This window comes from Haliaeetus leucocephalus, unplaced genomic scaffold (genome assembly GCF_000737465.1).
Source record: "Haliaeetus leucocephalus isolate CR32 unplaced genomic scaffold, Haliaeetus_leucocephalus-4.0 Scaffold68, whole genome shotgun sequence".
NCBI classification, from domain to species: Eukaryota; Metazoa; Chordata; class Aves; order Accipitriformes; family Accipitridae; genus Haliaeetus; species Haliaeetus leucocephalus.
Genome location: NW_010972504.1, coordinates 2961523 through 2978037, shown reverse-complemented (window position 1 = coordinate 2978037; position 16515 = coordinate 2961523).

Here is a 16515-nt window from a genome sequence, read left to right as displayed (position 1 = left end):
CCGCCGCCCGGGGCTCCCCCCGGCCCAATCCCGGTGGCGGCGGAGCAGGCCGCAGCCCCTCACGCCAGGCCGCCTAACGGCTTTCAAGCCGCCCGCCCTCCTCGGTCGGCCACGCCCCCGGTCGGCCACTCCCCCCCCCGTGGGCTGTACCATCGCCTGGGGAGGGGTTGCCCCGCGCTACCTGGCAGGGTCTACCTGCGCTCCCCCGTCCCGTCCCGGGGCGGACCCCCCCCCCGGCCCCACCACCTCTGGTCTGTCCCAGCGCCGGTACCCCCAGATTTAAAGGGCCCAGCCCCGAGAGAGGGAGCCCCGTTACGTGGGCTGAGTTGGACCGGGCGGCCGTCCTCAGCTGGAGCGCTGCCCATGGCCAGCAGAGATAAAGTGGTGTCTGTGTTGCTATTACACTGCAGTATGGTTTTGCTGCCTCGGTCCTGTAACCATCCCGTATTTCAGTGTGCATCTGTTAAAGTTCAGCCAATTTTGACTGCCCTTATGAGTGTCACCTCTGTTTATATCCACAGTCACCTCGGGATTTGGGAACCCATCCCAACAGCAGCTTTATTAAATATTACTAGAGCTGCCACCACTTGATTTTACTGCAGCTTCTGGTTTGTACCTGCACTGCGTGCGTGTAAATGAGTGACTTTGCAGCGCGACTCTCTAGCTGCACACAGGGCTTGGTGCGAAAAGAGCAGGGTTAGGGAAGTGCATCTCTGCGCGCCTCTGCCCATCTCCCACCGCAGTCCTACCAAACCCACCTCCCCTTCTGCTCCCACACCAGCTCAGGGCCACAAACACGAAATAAAACCCATCTCTCGGAAGGGTATCGTAAAACTGGTTTATTACAGCAGCTCCATAGCTGCTTCCCTGCATGCTCGTACAGTCAGGCCAGGAAAGTGCTTGCTCCAAGTGCAGACGGAGAGACATACAAATGACCTGCAACAGCGCGCTGCTTCCAAAAGCAGGGCCGTGGCAGTCCTGAATATTAACCAGCAGGAGACAGATCAATAGGCGAGTCTCTCAGTGCAAACTGCAGTCATGATATGCATCTATAATTTATAGTACAATCTTGTAAACTAGATACGTTACAGCAGAAGCCGTCGGGCTCGGTGTATTTACAGCTCCAGGATACCTGGCAAGCATTAAAAGGAAACGGTCTCCATTGTCTCCACTCGGCAGAGGTTTGCCGATCCCTTCCCACGGTGGTCCCCGAGGACACGGCACTGCTGGGATGCTCCTGCACCCCCAGGAGCTGCTCCAGTGTTTGCCAAGTACCCCCGAGGAGGTCAAGGAGCAGCTGGGGAAATGCCCCCATGGGCCAGATCCTGCCACAGGGCTGCCGGGAAGGGGGAACATCCCGGGAGATGATGGGTGTTTTAAGAAAATCCTCCAGGAAAATGATGCTCTGCTCCAGCTCCCTTCCCTCATGCTGAATTACCCGGCCAGCATTGCTCATTAGCATGTAGCCCGATAATTACTCAGACAAATGTGTTTTTCCATCTGACTTCAAAAGCCTTTGGCTGCAAATCTTACTGATATCGCAGGAATGAAAGGCGTTGTTGTGGGGCTGATTTATGGTTTAAGTACCACTGTGCTCTTACCCACATTGATCGCATTTCCAAACACTGGTAATTTGTATTGTGGGGTCTTTTGAAGAACCAGCTCAGAAAATGAGGAAGCTTGTCATATACCAAAAACCCTGATCTCCAAACGTCTATAAAATCCATACTCTAAAAATTCTTATAAATATTTTCTCTAGCGTAGGAAATAACCGTAGGAAGTGATCTACTCTGTGCGTAGATATGCGCGCTTATTTACAAATGCCACATTTATTTTCTCAAACGTACAGTACTGCACGGGAGAGGACGCCTGCCTTGCCGGGGATGCTCATTTACCATCCGCCAGCACGCAAGGCTGACCTGGTCTTCTGTCTCTCCAAAGTAGAGAAAAGTCATTTACTGGCATCATGAAAACAGACTAAAAATAGCCGGTTTCTATGGCTACTGGGGCTGGGAGACTCCTGAGGAACATGTCTGGGTAGGTCCCTTCGTGATGAAATCCAGACAGTGGGATAAAAGAAAAGGACAATAAAGAGAGGTTTAATGCTTTGATCCTTGTTAGGCAACATTAGGGAGATGCTGCAAGGACGGTTCTGTGCCTTTCCCTCTGCTTGGTCGTTGCACACTTCTGCGGGGATCGATACAGGTTTATTAGGGGGGAATTAGGCAAATTTATTGGATTGAGCAAAATCCCAAAGCAAACACTTAAATTTAAGCAGGGCTTTGTTGAGTCAGGGCTTCCTTAGTGCGTGCCCCCTGTAAGCCTGTCTTTGCCTGCTTGTGCTTGTTGTTTACGTGCTTTTGCATAGGGATGGGGCTGAGACACATCTAGGAGAAACCTGCATGGTGGGGTCCAGTCCAAGCTCATTTCTGTATAAATAATATTTTTGTAGACATCTCAGTATATAGACTGTCTCTCTGGATTTATACTGGCATAAAACAAACGTCGAATTTGACCCGTATCTTTACACTTGTAATAAACTCCTGAGCAGTGATTAATCCCTAGAGGTTTAAGTCCACGAGTGCACTACTTGCGTGGTCACCACGTGTTACAGGGGGACTGTGCAAAAACAAAGTTACATTCAAGAAATGCGCTTTGTGTTTCACCGACTTTCTTTTTTTTTGTCCCAAAGATAAATCCAAAGGTCCTCGCCAAGGACAGCGCTGGGGCTGCAAACCCTGAATTCGGGAGGCTGTGCTGATGTGCAAAAATAGGAACAGAACAAGATCAGCATTTTCCCAAAACAACGTGAGCTTCCCGGTGCCCACCTGGAGCTGCCTGAAACTCTGTACTTTGTCCTCAGAGTAACATGCTGAAAAATGTGGTGTTTTGGGGCAGCCACAAAGACCGGTTGTTTTTTGAACTATGGGAAGACAGATGCACAGGGAGGCGAGCAGGCACGGGCTGGGAGGATGGAGCCCAACCACGAACTGGAGATTTTATCAGGCTGCCTGAGATATTTCTCCGCGCAATCCCCCAGCGCTGGCTAGCAGGAGGGCAGCGGGTCACCCCGGGAACGTCGAGCAGCTGGAAGAAAATCCTGCCTGTGCGAGGGAGGGAGGATGGCTTTGACCAGGTGATTTCTGAAAAAAAAGAGGCATTTTTCTCTTCGTTACACCCTGCGATGCAGAAACTGCCCTGCCTGTAGCAAACACAGCTCTTGTCTTAAATCCAATGCGCTATGTCAAGCTGATGCTCGCAGGGTGTTTGGGTGGAAGCCGTCTGTCCTGCTGCAGAGCATCTGCCTCAGGATCACCGGGGTTATTCCCTGGTCCTTTTTCATATCCCCAGCAAAACCTTTAAGAACATGTAACAAGACAAGAGTTCAAGCTGCAGCTTTTTTTCTTGGCTTCCCTCCTATAATTTGTGTGTGTACCCTTCCAGCTCACTGCACAAATATTTCTTTATCCCAAATCGGCGCAGCACAAGCTCCCCTGGCAGGACCACCTCCGTCACCAGCCCGTCTGCCGATGGAGGCTGCACCCCTCGCCCCCGCACACACACACGTTTTGGTCCCCAACCCGGCTATTGTCATGCAAATAAACATCTGTAGGCTCCCTTGCTCCCAAGTAAGGGAATATTTACAAAGGGGCTACACTGCCTATCTTGGAAGTGAGCCTGAGGCGATGCTTTGGTTATTTTGATCGTTAAAACTGATTTTTCCTGACACTCCAGCATCAGCTCCAGACCCTGAACCCTTGGTACGGGCAGCTCCTCATTTCAGACGATGTTACTTCTCCATCCACAGAGCTCGTGCAGGGGTGCCGCTGGCTGCTGCCGGCTTCGCTCCAGCCCTTTGGCACTGGAGGAAAAGTCGGGGCACGCGGGAAGGGGCCGAGCCGTGGACCGAGCCCCCTCCAAAACCCCGGTGGGGACCTGGCCGGGGCAGGCACTGGCTGCAGCCCGTGGAGAGAGGGGCCTCCCTCCTCCGTGCATCCCACTGTCTGCTTCGAGGGAAGTTGGATGCTTTCCTTAGTGTAATAGGATTAAAGAAGGATTATTGCTGGTGGGAACAAATGCATCTTTTGGCAGCACGGCTTCTCCTCTTCCTGAGGAGGGATGGAGGTGGAGGGTCTCTCCATAAACCCTGGGAACCCACAGTACAGCTAAGGCTCGTGTTGTAACGGGGGATTTGCAGGGAGCTCAGCTGTACCCTGAGCCAGCTCTGTAATGGAGAGGAGAAGTTACATCTCGCCCACTTCTGCTGCACCCTTTTCCCCAAGGATGCCTGCGAGCAGCCGGGACACGGGCGATTTTGCAGCCTCAGCTTCAGGCTCACTGCTCAGCCGTGGGTCCCTGCACCTCCCTTCCTCTCTCCAGAGGATGGGAAAGCCTTGGAAAAGCACTTGGAAAAGCACTGGACGGACAGCTCCAGTTTACAACTCGTTGCCACCCATACTAGTAAGATTTATCTACTACAGTATGGCTCAGGTGCAGTTGCTTCTGGAGTGAAGAAGCGAAAGCAGGGTGGAAGAATCAAAGGCAGAGTGTCTGAACTTGGGAGGGCAAGAGGAAATCCTGAACAATAAGCAAACTCTTAGTTTATAAAAATGCCAGGGGTTGTGCAAATGTGAAAGAGAGAGAGACAGCGAGAGAGTGTTTGTACTGTGACAAGAGCTGTCAACTTCCCAGGCTTCGCGGTCTCAGAAGCATATGCTGTCCTATTAAAATGCTGCCACTGGAAAGAGAGGAAAAAAACCCTGTTTGCTTTTGCCCACTGCAAATTTGTCAGTGGAAGCTGGCTGGGCACCTCAGAGGGACGAGCGGCACGGGGCTCAGCTCTTGGCAGGTTTGCTACAGAAAAGCGCCAGGCTGGAGTCTGGTGGGAAACAATGTGCAGATGAAAGGACCTTCAGCCATAAATCTAGAGGTCAAGTCATTATGATGGGGGAATCAAAAAGCACCACAAGGCATTTATGAACACAATAGAGGTCAATCCAGGAGCAAACCATTTTGCTCGGAGCCATGGTGGAAAACATATTGTTGCTTTGAGAGCTACATCCATCCAGGGAGGTGGGAAGTTGTCTTTAAAAATAACTGTAGCTCAAGCGCTTTAACATTCATACTGCACTTGGTTCATTTATTCTGTTTTCAAATGAACATATAATAGGTGTGGGTGAGTGTCTGCCTGTCTCAATTGTACGTGCTACATTCATTAAATACCTGGCTTGGGAACCCCTCACTGGAGACAGGAATATTCAAGACACAGGGAAAACCTGACCAGGCACAGAGCTGCCGCACACACACACAGAGCGTGCGCTGTGCGTGCATAACGTGTGCGTAGCACGAGCACCGTGTGTGCACCGCGTACAGTGTGCGCACAGTGTGTGCACAGCGCGCTGCGTGTGCATCACGTACAACGTACGCACGGCATGCACAACGTGAGCACGATGTGTTTCCAGCAGAGCTCCCAGTTCATCCCAGACCAGCCTGGGGGACTCCCACCACGACCGGGAGCCCCTGGAGCACCATCCCGTCATGCACCAACCTCATCTCCAGGGCTGCTCTCAGCGCAACGCTGAGCGTCCTCCTAGACACGAAATCTCGGGGTGGCCGTTAACGACACATCTTTAGCTGCCAAACCATGATGGATTTATAATCCAAGAGGTTTAGCAGCGAAGGTTACACAGTACTGAACTGGGCCAACCCCCCTCAACCCCACAGTAATAATTCAGCTTTTGTAAAGCCTGACTGAGCGAAACTGCCCATGATTTTCCCCAAACCTCTGTTTTTGACGGTCTCCCTGGAGCATGCGCCCGCTGCCCGAACAGCCCCAGCTCCCCACACTGCACTCACAAGGGTGATCCCTGCTCAGATCGTCATTACCAGGGACCCAACTTGTGTCCCCCCAGGAATGGGGCACCATCAACCAAGCCGAAACGCTGGTGAATCGGCATTACCCTCCGCTACCCTCGGTGCCTCAGTGAAGCAGCTCCTCCTGCTCTGCCTAAGTAAAAGGTTGCTGCAGCCCCAGAGGTCCCAGAGGAGACATTACAGCCAGTACTAACCACAGTATTTTCCACAATCTGTGCGTGCCAGGCTGAAACCTGCTGAGCTCGATGGTGACAAATGACAGGGAAGCCGGACCGTTCTCCTGGCTGGTCCCTCGCGGGGCACCTCACGTGCCACTGCGTGCCCTCTCCTGTGCCGAAACCCGGAGCCCAGCTGGGAAATACCCGACTGGGAACACTCGCCCAGGGACTGCGCCGCTGGATCCCACAGCTCACAGCCCTTGGGCTTAAAGAGGGGAAAAAGCAAAGTACCCCGAGCCTCCCGACCCCGGGGACTGACACGCAGAGACCACACGCAGTCCAGGCCCCCGTGCCCGGTCCCGGCTGGCTGCCGCCTCCGAGCTGGCTCCGAGCAGCGCATCCCACACCAGTCAGCTGCTTCCCACCACAGCCCAGACAACAGGCGCCCAGCAGAGAGGATTTAAAGCTCCTCAGCTGCACCTTGTGTTATTGGTGCTCCTGGCCAGGCTCAGGTTTTTGTGCTAAATCCTTTGGATAAGAAAATAAAATAATAGCCGTGTTGGTTCTGGATGTTGGCTGAGCCAACAAATCTCCTCCGATGGGGAGCTGTCAGTGGCAGATACAGCTCTGTTTGCCGAGTGCAAATTTGGTCTGGGAGCACTGGGCAAACCCTGGAAAGGTCAAGCCAGTTAATCACAGGGGGAGGATTTGTTCTCCGAGTGTGCTCATCCGCTCTGGTGGGGGCTCCTCGGGGGTGTCAATCCGCTCAAGTCAATACCCCCCCGTGATGACAGGCATCGGGCATAGCTGCCCCAGAGCATTTACCCTTTCCTAGGGGCTGTCCCTGCTGCTCTCCAGCACGTCTTGCAAACGGGAGCACTGGGGCCATTGCAGCCGCTGGGGCCTGAAATGAGATCTCGAATGCTGGGTACATTCAGGGACGGGGAACCGGGCACCGAGATCCAAGCAGCGGTCCCCAAACCCCGGGGGGACCCTGGCTCACCAACACTCGCCAGCTTTCCAGCGCACAGAGCCTGGGGCTGTTTGGAGGGTATGTGAGCGGGGATGTCTGCCTGAAACGCCTCCGGGAAGGCACAGCACGCAGGGAGCTCCCATATGGCTTCAGCGGTGGGTGGGAAGGATGGACAGGCGGGGTGGGAGAGAGGGGTACCACCATGGGAGGAGGCAGTGGCAGGAGCAGGACTAACCCTGGGGGCAAGCGGCTCCTGCCTGGCAGCCCCGGGCATTGCTTTTTGCCCCAGGCTCAGGAGGTCTCCATATGGAGAAGGGAAGTGCAGTATGGAAGAATTTAAGGATTTCTGCTCTGGAGGACATGTTTATGCTAGAAGTATCCCTGGAGTGAATCTCAGGTGCCCTGAGCTTAGGGATTTTGGCCCGTTTGCCAAACAAGAACAACCTCCCGCTGAGCCTACGAGGCTCAGGTGGGTGTGCAGGGGGTGGGGGTCCCGTGGCACGAGAGCTCCCGGCCCGCACCGGTCACACAGGGAACAGTGTCCGAGCAGGGTCGATGTGTCTGGTGCCTCCAAAACGCTCTGGTGTGCTGCACCCACGGGACCAGGCAGGGCAGAGTCATGGAGAATGGCTTCTTGGAGTCACAGACATCAGCTTGAGATAGACTTTGTAAAAAAACCAAACCCAAAACCAGCTTGGTTTTGACATTCACCCAATTCTGCAGCAGCAGGACAACTTACCAGCCAGGGGCCAGCCTCTCCGGCACTATGACTCCAGGAAGGACAAGATCTGGCCCCGGCTTTTGAAAACCCCTCCAGGTCTGTCCGTTGAGACTTGTTGGAGCAAGGGCAGGTCAGCTAACTCAGGAGGGAAATCTCTACCCCGCTGGGACGCAGGGTCCCTCCGACACTGACTGTTCGGGTGCCGAGGGCTCAGCGCCCGGCCAGGCTGGGGGTCCGGGCAGAATTGCTGCAGCACCTGGATAACGTCCACAGCATCTGCTTCTGCCTCTCGGCAAGGTCATTCCCATGCTTCAGATCTCCCCCGGTCATGCAAGTATCTGGGAAGAGGGAGGGGAGAGAAAAATGAAAGAAGCTGCAGGATAAGTGTGTTAGAGCAGATTAACCAGCTGCCCCTGCACTGTCCCCAGCCCACTGCTGCTATCGATGAGCAAAACCATTGCTCAGCCCCGGGCTCCCCTTCCCCAAGCACCATCCCAGGCACATCAGCTCGGCCGAACAGCCCCCCAGCCCCCTGAGACACCCCGAGACAGTGCAGGCAGAGGGTGATGCTGGTCCTTGGAGAAGCGAGAAGAAAGGAAGCAGCAAATGTCCCCCCAGCAGTCCCGGCGTACCGAGGGGAAGGGGACGGGGTCCTGAGGTATGGCTCGGCAGGGCACGAGTCTGCTCCTCACACTGCTGTCTCCTGCTCTGCGCTGGACTCTTCTTTCTTCCTCTTCATCTTGCAGAAGCCATGGAGCCCGCAGAAGCAAGCAAAGGTGAACTGGGGCATCACCTGGAGCAGGAGAGGTGTGGGAGCACCGCCGGGAGACCTGGATGGGGACAGGGAGAGGAGTCAGGGCAGCTCCTGCAGATGCACAGGGGATGCACAGGCAGGATGGAGGGCGTAGGACAGCTCCCCAGAATCACAAAACTGGAACATCACCCTGCACCGGCACACATCTCCCTTCCCCCTCCTTCCCCGCACCCGAAGCCCCCAGCCACGCACTCCCAAATTCCCCACCCAGCAAAAGATGAGGAGATTAAAACTCCCCCCCGCCCAGCCCCTCTCCTCAAAAGCAGGGAACAATCGGGACAGACGTGGGGACAGCTTGCAGCGCCTAATGCATATTCGAGGGCCGGGGAGGTGAGGTGCCCTGGGAGCGCCCCGGCACAGAGGCAGCACCAGTGGTTACGGCACAATGAGGCACAGCTGAGAGCGGAGTTCACTCTCTTTGTGTCCGTTTTCAACGGATAAAATAATGCCCCAAAGCACAGCCCACATTACGGCCCAACAGCTGCAAAATGTAATTATGCAAATGAATGCTGGTGGGTTTTTTTTTAAATAAATAACAAATATGCACAGAAATACTATCTGAAACAAAACCTTCATTTTATCCCTACTTTAGTTTTTAGCTTTTGTACAGTTTGCAGATGACTAGCTCTAATTCTGCCCCAGAAGAGGCAGTGCCAGTGCTCAAAGCGAGCCGTGCTCAACCCACACGGCACTGCACTGCCCAGCAAGGCTCATCCTCGCCACCACGACCGTGCCATCCTCCCGCCCCGCGGAGAGCAGAGGGACCACGGCACCCACAGCACGGTCACTGCCGGGGGCTCCCTGCAGAGCCTTCGGACAAGGAACATCTTGGGGCCTCAGTTTACCCATCTGTGAAATGGGCGCGATGTTCAAGCTGCCTGAGGACTAGGTGGAAATCTCGCTGTAGGAGGTAGTGTCACCTCCTGAGGCTCACAGCCACTGACAGTAGTGAGCAAAAAGTGACCTCCCCGACAGCCGGGCACTGCTGAGAGCCCCCAGCCCGCTGCCTGCAGCCTGCAACCCAGGCAGAGTTTGCAGCAGCCCTAATTCACAGCAGGGACAGCTGGGAGAAAATTAACCATGGGGGAAAAAAGCCAAAACAGGTGGGGCCCATGGCCCCCCATTTCTACATGCTCTTCACCAGCGGTGATGTTGCAGGGGGGTGATGCCACGTCCCTGCCTTCCCACTTTCTCCCTTTCCAAGGGGCCCAGCTGCAGCACAAAGCGAACGGCAGCAGAGAGAGGCATGCCATTTAATTCACTTCTGCCGCTGCCCCCCCTCCCCAGCCATCTGGGTACCTGTCTAGTAGCTCCCAAATTAAATAAGGCTACCTCTGGAGCTCACAAATAATGACAACAGGCTCTTTAATGAGTCTCCCGTTCTGAATGGCTTCTCAGCATAGCGGCAGGTCTCCGCGTCTCTCTTTGTGCTGCTGCTTTTTGTTACCAGCCTGAGAATGGGATTTTGGAGGGAATGGCTGGTGCGGAGGGGCTGCACGGGGGCCAGCCCGCTGGGGTTGGGGGGGGGCACTCACCTCCCAGCCCCTGCGCCCTCCCGGCTTTGCACAGCTTCAGCAGGGAAGGGACAACGGGAAGGGAGAAGAAGGCTCTGGGAGCCGGCACCCCAGTTTGGCACATTGATCCGGCACTGCCAAACCCAGATTTGGCAAACACCTTCCTCGCCCCGTGCTGGTCCCCGCTGTTTACCACTTTCCTAGTAACCAGGCAAACACTGCCCCAGACCTCCCAGGCAGCCTCGGCTGAGCAGCTTTCGGTCCCCGTGGGTGCCCGTCGCCGCTGCCCCGTGCCACCCCGCGTTCCCCCCTGCTCCGTGCCCGTCCCGGCCATCCCCCCTTGCAGACACAAAGCCGCCCCGAGAGCCTGGGCGGTCCGGCTGGGACCCCAGCGTCCATTAGGGAGCTATTGATATATTTAGAGGAGCTTGTAACGTGGAGGCTTTTCAGGCTGACCCTCTGCCTCCCATTCAGGCAGCAGACAATGATGAATGAGCCCCGGAGAATAGAGGCAGCCCAGCTGAGGCTGACGCTCCTGTTCTTCTTGAAAAGGTAGAAAAAGGATCCTGAAGGAGCAAGGAATAATTAAAAAATAAATGAACTGGCTTGGGTAGTGATGACAGAAGCCCCGCTTGATTTGCAAGGGTTGGGCATGCTTCACAGACCCATGCTGCCCTTTCTATTCAAGGGAGAAGATCCTTTGGATAAAACTCCACTGCGGCAGAGAAAATGCGAGGAGCATTAAAAATGTAAAGCTAGAGAATTCTCTTTAGTCAACTGCATAACCCCAGGCCGTGTTTGTCACTGTCACAGTGATGAATTGGGAGCTGTCTGAAATCAGCATGCTCACTTTAATAATGTCACTTTCCCTGAGCCCTAAAAAATGCCTTTCTGAACCAGCTGGACAGAGCCCATTCCTTAGCCCAGCAATTACCCATTTCCCTGGGCTCCGCTGGGCAGCCGGGCAGCTCTCAGCAGCACGGCCGGCAGCTGAAATGGGACAGCTTCGGGAGAAGATGTCCTGGGCAGGGAGAGCCAGGGATGCAGGCAGGGGTGCAGGCAGGGGTGCAGGCAAGACTCAGCACAGCCTTGCTGCGGGGATGGGCTGGGGCTGCCAGGTGACACCGGTGGCTGCCGGACCCAGGGAAGGGGTGCTGAGCCACTGGGATCTTTCGTTTCGGCTGATTTCCTTACTCTGCCTCAGCTTTTCTATTTCTGAGAAACGTTGTTGAATTAACTTTCAGCTACTTGGTTGGAAAAAACAACATTAAGTTTTGCATTTTAAACCCTGAATTTCAAAGCTGCCTTTTGCCGCCAGCGTGTCGGTTTTTTCCTGGGAAATGAGATCATTTGCAATGGAAATTGGTCCCATATTTTTGCAGGGAACCGACTGGAATTAAATCATTTGCAATGAAATGTAGAAAAGTTCCCAGAAATTTCATTTCATTTGCCTTTCATGATAGCTAGTCCGTCCACCTCTGCAGCCAAGATTTTCAGGAGTGGCTGATGATTTGGGGATCACCAGCCTGGTTTTCTAAAATCCGCTGAGCAGACACGGAAAAGTCCCCGGAGAAGCACCTGGGGTGGCAGCCCTGTGCTCTCAGGACTTGCAGAGACTTTCCTTTGTAGCACGGCAGCCCTGTGTGATGCAGACGCTCCCTGCACGGAGGGAGCCTTGCCTGGCACTTTCGGTCCTTTCTTTTCCAAGCATCAGAGGTTCAGGTCCCACATCCCTGGGGCTCGCTGCTGAGGCAGCCTGTCCCTGTGGGGACACAACCCCTTTCCCACACTCCCTATCCTCCTCTTCCTCACAGCCACAGGATCCATCCAATTTAGCTATTTTTCAGCCAAGCTTTCAAAACCATTATTTCCTAGGGTTGCTTATTTCTTACTCCCCCCCCCCGCCCCCAAACCTTGGACATCTCGCTGCTTACAACCAGACCTAAGATAAAACCAGCTTCAAAGCAGTTTCTATAATGAGCAGCAGTGCATTAGAATCCCAACAACAGAGGAGACGAGACCGGGATAAAACTAACCTGAAAAGAAGCACCATCCCTTTAAGGAGAGATAATGAACGGAGAAGCTGTTGCTTGGCATGTTTGCAGAGAATCGCTAATTAAAACATCGCTTCTGTAAAGTATGCTGATCCCATTGATTCTTCCCCCCACACAGTTAATTTGCTGCTAGGAAGGCAAAGTCGCAAGGGTCCTCATTATAAAAATTTCACTGGCTGCAGCTAATGGTTGTAATTAATAGGTGCAATAAATTTCAAATGGGCAGCCAGGGTGTTCATTAGCTGTGGGCTGACTCAGCACCGGTGGCCTCACCAGTTACTAAATAACCCATTTCCAAGCAGACGGGAGGAGGAAGGTGCTCTGTGGCACAACCGGCGCATCCGTAATTCCCCGCCGAGAGCAGAGCTGAATAAATAATTCCCAGCAAGTCCCGGATTTGTCTCTTTTTGTCTCGGTGGTGGATTGTCCGTGCAACCCTCCTCCAGCTCTCGGCCAGCTAACTGGGGGCAGGTTTTCTCAAAAGTGCTGGTGCAGCCAAGTGACCTGGATTTCGTGTGGGATCAGCACTCGAGGAACTGAACTCTCTGATGCAAAGGCCAGGTAAATAAATACCCAATGATAATATCACGTAGCCAGGCACAAATCAAACCCCGGGGAAGCTGTTCATGCAAAGCACAAACCCACACGTGCCCACGCAGCCAGCAGGTCTGCCTGTTGGAGATGTGGGCTGCAGCGTGATTTTTAATGCCCCGCTCTTCCTCTGGGCATCCTGCGCGAGGGCTGAGCTTTAAAATCTCCCTGGGCTCCCGCTGAGCATCATCCCCTCCGTAGGAGGTCCCAGTGCCGCAGCCCCGTGTGTGCACCAATGCTCCCGGGGGGCCGGGTGCTGCCGGCGAGGCGCTGGGCGTCCCGCTGCGTCCCGTTAGGGCTGGGTGCCGTCACAGCTTTGATTAAAAACCGCAGCTTTTGAGTTCATTATCATCTGGCGGTAATTAAAATATTAATAATTGGCACTCTTTCCCCGAGATATCTCCTGGGACCAGCATCCACGGGGTCGGGCGACCCAGCAAGAAGCCAGTGCTGCTTCTGCTGCTCTTCCAGAGCATCATCAACGCTGCATGGAGGCAAATCCCATCCCAAGCCCCCCAGGCGGGCAGCAGCGGGCAGGGCCCTCAGCCCATGCGTCGTGATGTGGGAAGAAACCCCCGTTGGCCCTGGGCGGTATTGGGGAGCTGGTGGCCTGTGACCTCGCATGCCTGAAGCCAAAATTTACGGCTGCTGCCACGGCAGCACGAAGCCTCTCGGTCGGGGGACCCGGCTGCGATTTCCCCCCCCGCAGGGCAGCGCAGGACAAGCCCGTACCTCACCCACCGGCAGCTTCGGGATACGGGAGCTCCACACCCAGCTCCCGGAGGATGCCGGGGACGACGGATGCCTCACTCAAAAATGGCAGTTATTATCTGTAATTAGCGGCTTGTCCTGCTCTGCACATTCACTCCCTGGAGCTCAGGATGGACCGGGGACTGCTGGAGGGGTCCGACTGCTCCGGCATCTTCCTTCGTCGGATGCTTTCGGAGATGGAGCTGCCCAGGGCACCTTTGCAGCGGCTCTTCCTCAAGCTCGTTCCCTGGACCAGGGATGGGATATCGATCCTGCCTTTTTAAATATAGGTGTGTGCCTAAATTCTCAAAGATGCTTTGAAAATGCCAACCTGATCTGCTGTTCTATTTAATGCTGTCAATGTTTTATAAGCACGGCAGCTGAGGGTTTTTGCTTTGCCCAGCCCTGGACGTGAGCAGTAATTGCAGCCGCACGGGGCCGCGGGCAGAGGCTGCGCTAATTGAAAGGTGACTGGAGCTGCTGCTGAGAGGTGGATGCCAGACAAGCTGAGAGCTCACCTGGTGCTGGCAGCATCTCCTCTTCACGATGGACCTTTTCCAGGGGTCCCTGCCAATGCCTTCTGCACGGCAGGGCTTTCAACGAAACACTTGTCCCGTGTGTGTCTCCCCCCTCGCCTCCTGCAAGCCCCGGTCCGGTCTCCCCCTGAGGATCAAACAGACTGAAAACCACAAGTCAAACCTTGCTGCTTAAGCCCTTGTGCGTTGCCAGGGGGTACCGGAGCTGGACAAACAAGGGCAAGAAAGAAATTTGGCAGAAAGTCACCGGCCCTGGCTCCTGACCACCAGACACCCCGACCAACGTGCCCACTCGGTTTCCTCCCGTCCCGGCTGCTCTTGAACGCAGCACCGCAGAAACACAGTGGCTCGTGCTCCCTCCGTTTCTTCCCTGCTTCGTGTCTGCCTTGCTAAAAGAAAAATCAATAGCATAAAGGGTAGTGAGAGCAAGTCTCAGGGGTGGAGTATCTTGTCGGCATAGTGCAGACAGGCTGCCAATAATCCTGCTCTGAGCCGCTTTGCCCAACAGCCGCCGAAATATTAATGGGGGCTGCTGCCACTCCAGTGCGGGTGTTTGCATCCCTCCGCGGGCTCTTCACGACAGGCAATTGCCGCTCAGGGATGGGGTCTATACCCCTGCGCCAGCATCCCCAATAGCTCTTTCCCCCAGTGCTTGCAGGAATGCTTGTGGCGATGGCAGGGATTTTGCTGGGGGGCTCGGGGCTGTGCCCCCCTCGGGGATCTGCCGCAGCGCAGCACCCACGAACCCACCGGGACCATCCAGGGAGGATTTTGCTCATTACTTCCCCAGCACAACATTTTGGGTTGCAACAAAGCCAATGTCAAAAATGGGATTCCTGGGCTATTTTTGGTTCATTTGCCCTGCTCTCCCCTTCTTGGCAGTTAACGGCACCCTCATTCCCGGTTCCCCATCCCTGGCCTTGCGCCGGGTCCGGAGCAGCCCCGGGGCGGGAGCGGCGGGGCCAAGCCATGCGTGTCCGCCGCAGGGACGGGCCCTGCTCGGTGTGAATGGCTCGGGGCGGCCATTGTCATGGGTGAATTTTCTGAATGAGCAAATCCTCATTAAAAAATAATTAAAACAGCCTGGTGAGATTGGCTTAATTCCTTTCATTTTGACTGATGGTGTTTAGTTTTGATGATTTATGTGCCACAGTCTTGCCAGCTCTCATGCTTTCATTGTTGGAACTCATGGGATTTCATGATTTTCTTCCTTCCACACCTCCTTGAGTCATGGGATTACAGCTGAATCTCAGCTTTCATTTTTTTCAATGACTATTATTTTTAAAGATGCATTCCAGGCTGGTGAAATAAACTTGAAAGCCTGACACCTAATGACTCAAAGCTCAGGAAGTGAGGAAAAAAAAAAAAGAATAGAGAAACTGCTCGCTTCCTGCTTGGCGAGGGCGGTTTGTAACCCCCCACCGTTGTTCGGGTGCTGATGGTGTTTGGGTGACGGGGTCCGCGGTGGTGGGGACTGGGGGATCTGCAGCGGTTGGGTCAGCAGCAGCATCCTTCTCTCCCACTCCGTCCAGCCCAGCTCTGCTACGCCCGCAGACGTCGTCTTTGCACACTTAAAAAGTGCAACTTCGCCAAGTCCCGCTGTATAATTAAACCTGTCCTCCTCACATGCTCCCAGCCACTGCCTCCCCTCCAACGTCCTCGTGGCACCGGGCTGGCCGTGGCCTTGCGGGCGCTGATGGGACAGATCCTGCCTGGTGCAAACTGGGTGGTTCCAGGCTTTGCCACAACCCGCCGAGTCTGCGGCATCCCTGGAAGGGGCACGGTGTGGTGGGGAGACGGGGCTGGAGGTGCCCGCGTTTTTCTCAGCCCCCTGCCCGGGGGAGCCGACAAACAGCAGAAAGGGCTCCTGCCATCACCTGGCAGCCGTTTCAGTGCCGGGTTAAGGCAACGGCCGCGGCCCTTGGAAATGCCCTTGGTCTCCGCCTGACGCTTTTGTTCTGTGGGGCTGCAGGTGGGGACGCTTTGAACCGTGTGAGAAAAGCTGGCTGCCAAAGAAAAGCCGCTCCCGCCGCCCTCGCAGCCCCCTTCGCCGGCACCCGGCGCCGCCGAGCGCCCTTTCAGCTCTGAATGGGGACGACGGCGCCTGAAAGGCCGTGCCCCCCGCCATCGCCGTCCCCCTTTGTCTCTCCCTCCGCTCGCCACCCCCTGCCCCATCCGTCTTGCTAAACCTCTAAGGCCCTGCAAGGCTTCAATGCCCCCTTTCACTTGTTATTTGTTACCAAATAAATATGGGTGATTAAAAAGGGATCAGGAGTCCGTGCGGTTTGCAGAGGTGCCTGGAAGGTGGAGTCCCTCCTCTGTGTAGCCCATGGCTTTTCGCCCTACATGAGTTAGGAAAAGCAATCACATAGGAATAAAAAGCCATAGACCACAGCAGAGGGCTTACCCAGGATAAGCCAGCAGTCTTTGGGGAAAGAAAAGGAAGAAGGGAAAGGAGGGGTAAAAAAAAAAAAGGTAACCCTTCCGTCTAAGTTGTCCTCCCTCCCTGCGCCCAGCTGGGAGCACAACC